At 39.9% G+C, this 4,739-nt stretch overlaps 1 non-coding gene across 1 annotated transcript; it reads left to right on the forward strand.

Annotated features, from left to right (window-relative positions):
• Positions 1 to 4,633: 4,633 nt before the first annotated feature.
• LOC145596401 (small nucleolar RNA R71) lies at positions 4,634 to 4,739 on the forward strand. Its single transcript, XR_014103240.1, has one exon. It is a non-coding gene; the product is annotated as a small nucleolar RNA R71 (small nucleolar RNA).

Here is a 4,739-nt window from a genome sequence, read left to right on the forward strand (position 1 = left end):
AAACCAAAAGAAAAACCAAAAGAAAAAGGAAGAAAGAGTTAGAAAACACGGGTTGCCTCCCGTGAAGCGCTTAATTTAGAGTCTTAAGCTAGACATCCTCCACCTCTTTCAAGGCGGATCATAGAGAGTCATGTCATGAATGACCCCCACGAACACTCCATCATAATACCTCTTTAGTCTATCTCCGTTAACCTTAAAAGTTCTTGAAAAATCCAAAGGAGAAATTTCGATAGAACCATTTGAAAACACCTCTTGAACAACAAAAGGGCCGGTCCAACGAGACATCAATTTTCCGGGAAAAAGTCTCATTTTTGAATTGAAAAGAAGCACCTTATCCCCCGGAACAAACTCTTTCTTCTCAATGAGCTTATCATGCACCTCCTTAGTTCTAGCTTTATACAAGCTAGCACAATCATAAGCATCCAATCGAAGCTCTTCTAACTCATGAAGATCTAACCAACGTTGCTCACCCGCACTAGCCAAATCAAAGTTAATCTTTTTAATAGCCCAATGAGTGCGGTGCTCAAGTTCAACCGGAAGGTGACAAGATTTTCCATAAACCAAACGATAAGGAGTGGTACCAATAGGAGTTTTGAAAGCCGTTCTATATGCCCAAAGAGCGTCATCAAGTTTGTTTGCCCAATCTTTCCTACTCCTAGCAACCGTCTTCTCAAGAATTAACTTAATTTGACGATTAGATACCTCAAGTTGCCCATTAGTTTGAGGATGATAAGGAAGACCAAATCGTTGGTTCACTCCATGCTTCTTCAACATCTTCCGGAAAGCATAGTGCACAAAGTGTGAGCCATTGTCACTTATAACCGCTTTGGGGATGCCAAACCTAGGGAATATTATCTTTTTGAACAATTTCATCACCACTTTATGGTCATTAGTGGGAGAAGCAATGGCTTCCACCCACTTTGACACATAATCAACGGCAACAAGGATATATTGATTCCCATAAGAAGATGGAAAAGGACCCATAAAATCTATACCCCAAACATCAAATATCTCCAATTCAAGTATTGGTTGTTGGGGCATCTCATTCCTCCTTGAAATATTCCCGGTCCTTTGACATTGATCACAACTTTTGACATACTCCCAAGCATTCTTAAAGAGGTTAGGCCACCATAATCCACATTGAAGCACCTTAGAGGCCGTTCTTGAAACACCCATATGACCACCACTAGGATCCGAGTGGCACATCTTCAAAACATTTGGTATCTCCTCATTTGGCACACATCGGCGCAACAATCCATCCACACCTCTTTTATACAAGATTGGCTCATCCCATACATAGTGCCTTGCTTCTCTCTTAAGCTTTCTCTTTTGATTGTTGGAAAAAGAAAGAGGAAACTCTCCACAAGCAAGAAAATTCACCAAATCGGTAAACCAAGGGAGCTCCTTCATATTGATAACATACAAAGAATCATCCAACATCCGGTCCTCTATAGGAGACCCATCGTCTTGAACTTGAAAATCTTCAAGTCTAGACAAATGATCCGCAACAACATTTTCAGCACCTTTTTTATCTCGGATCTCAATCACCTCAATCTTAGCCTTGTCAACCTCGATGCCTTTATTGGAAATTTTATGACCTAGAACAATCCCTTCTTCCACCATGAAGTGGCATTTTTCCCAATTAAGCACCAAGTTGACTTTTTCACATCTCTCTAAGCATCTTTCAAGATTTTTGAGGCAATCCTCAAATGAAACACCTCCCACGGAAAAATCATCCATGAAAACTTCCATTTCCTCTTCAAGCATGTCCCCAAAAATGCTCATCATGCACCTTTGAAAGGTCGTCGGAGCATTACACAACCCAAAGGGCATTCTTCTATAAGCAAAAGTACCATAGGGGCATGTGAAGGTTGTCTTTTCTTGATCCTCGGGGTGAATAGGAATTTGAAAGAATCCCGAATATCCATCAAGAAAGCAATAAAATTTGTGCCTAGTCAACCTTTCAAGCATTTGGTCAATAAAAGGGAGAGGGAAATGATCCTTTTTGGTTCATGTGTTTAGACGTCTATAGTCTATACACATCCTCCAACCGGTGACCGTTCGAGTTGGAATGAGCTCACCTTTCTCATTCTCAACTACGGTCATACCCCCCTTCTTAGGAACGACATGCACGGGGGAGACCCACCTTGAGCTTGAAATGGGGAATATAATTCCCGCATCCAAAAGCTTGGTGATCTCTTTCTTAACTACTTCTCCCATTTGGGGATGTAGTTTCCTTACTCGTTCAATAGAAGGAAGGGTGCCTTCCTCAAGTGTTATGTGATGTGTACACAAGGCGGGGCTTATGCCTTTAAGATCATCAATTGTGTACCCCAAAGCACCTTGCTGCTTTCTCAAAACACCACATAACGCTTGAGCTTGGCTCTCACTCAAGGATGCACTAACAATAACGGGATATGTAGAATTAGGGCCTAAGAATTCATACCTAAGGTGTGATGGTAGAGGTTTTAGCTCTACCATGGGAACTCCTTTACCTTCTTTGGTTGAGGCCACTTGCAAAGCATCTTGACTTGATATCCCCATGCAAGTTTCTTCTCCACTCCCTATATCGCCTTCATTAAGCAAATTTTCATACAATTGCTCTTCCTTGGTTGAGATACCTATCTTTTCCTTGTTCAATAAAACACACTCAAGAGGATCGTTAGATGTGAGCAAGTGCTCATGCATGGAATTGACAATATTATCAAGCACTTCAACTCTCATGCAATTTTCTAAAGAAGAGGAAGGATATTTCATTCCTTCATTCAAATCAAATTCAATTTCTTCCTCCCCTATCTTAAGAGATATCTTAGCACTTTTCACATCTATCATAGCCCCCGATGTAGCAAGGAAAGGTCTACCTAAGATGATAGGTATCGTAGCATCTTCATCCATGTCCAACACTACAAAATCAACCGGAATAACAAATTTTCCAACCCTTAAAGGCACATCTTCTACCTTTCCCTTAAGAATCTTGATTGATCTATCGGCTAATTATTGCAAGGTAATCTTTGAAGGTAGAAGTTCTCCTAGACCTAACCTTTGATAAACCGAATATGGCATAAGGCTAACACTAGCTCCTAAATCACATTAGGCATTATCAATTTGGGTCTTGTTGATAGCACAAGGGATGGAAAAATTTCCGGGATCCTTCAACTTAGGAGGCATCTTATTCATGATGATTGCACTACAATGCTCGGTAAGGCTAATGGTCTCCGCCACATCACAAGTCCTTTTTCCACTCAAAATTTCCTTGAGGAACTTAGCATAATTTGGCATTTGTTCAACAACATCGGTGAAAGGAAGAGTTAAATGAAGTTGCTTAAGCATCTCTACAAGCTTCCCAAATTGCTCATCCAACTTATATCTATTATATCTTTGAGGATACGGGAGCCTTTGTTTGCAAACCTCTCTCTCTTTCTCTATCACCTTCTCTACTTGTTCCTCACCAACATTTTCGCTCAAAGGGCATTCATCACCTTCAATTTCAATGGAATTCTTACTAGTTCTCTCATTGGCAACACTCTTCTTAGGCACACCTCCCTCAAGGACCCTACCACTTCTAGTAACAATAGCATCCATAGGGTTCCTAGAATCTAGGCTAGGTGGAGTCAAAGAAGAAGAAGAGTTTGCATATTCCTTGAATATACTAGTCAATTGAGAAAGTTTTTCACTCAAATCTTTGTTATAAGCCAACATGTAATTAAATTTCTCTTCATTCAAAACCATACACATTTCCATAGTCTTGACTTGCTTCTCAATGACACTTTCCAAATATTCTCTAGAAGAAAATGATTGGTCATGGGAATTATCATTTAAACCTTGAGCATTTGGAACTAAATCAATTGGGGAACCATCTTGAAAACTTGCTTGAAAATATCCCCTAGATTGATTATTCCAATTACCCCTTGTTTCATTTTGGCTCCTTTGTTGACCATAGTTATCATAACCTTGGTTATGATCCCCATGTCTATAGCCATGACCATGACCATTACAACCATGATGGTTATAGTTACCATGAATCTCTTGGCATTCATGATTTCTATAACCTCCATTTTGGTTATAATCATGATGATTCATATGATAATTCCTATTTCCAATATTCCTTTGAACATCATTTCTAGGTTCACAAGCATGATTATTGACATAATTCATGTGTTCCATTTCACTTCCATCACATTCACTACAAGAAACATTTGGGCACATAGAAGCATTATGATCATTCATTCCACATAATTGACATGGCCAACATTCCACAATCATGCAACAAGTAGAAAGATTTGAATTAGAGTGAGAAGATGTACCTCTCCCCTTAATTTGGGAGGGAAGAATTGGAGCTTGGGAAAGAGGCTTCTCAAGCTTTTCCTTGAGGGACTTAACTTCTTTCCCTAAATCCTCAATCAAAGTGGTCAAATCATTAATGACACTAAGTTGTTCGATCAAGTAACCCTTGCTTGTTGGTTCTCTTTCCACTTCTTGCCAATTCATATAATGACGAGCTACTTCATTAATAGCATCAACCACTTCTTCTTGCGTCTTGTTCATGATTGGGCCTCCGGCTCCGGCATCCAAACTTGCTCTCCCATGAGCACTCAACCCACCATAAAAGATATGTATGATTTGGTAGGTAGGAATCCCATGGTGTGGACACTCCCTTTGATAATCCTTAAACCTTTCCCATGCTTCATAAAGGCTCTCATTAGGCTTTTGCTTGAACCTTTGAATCAAAGCTCTTGCTT

This window comes from Chenopodium album, chromosome 19 (genome assembly GCF_948465745.1).
Source record: "Chenopodium album chromosome 19, dcCheAlbu1.1, whole genome shotgun sequence".
In the NCBI taxonomy this organism is placed as follows: domain Eukaryota; kingdom Viridiplantae; phylum Streptophyta; class Magnoliopsida; order Caryophyllales; family Amaranthaceae; genus Chenopodium; species Chenopodium album.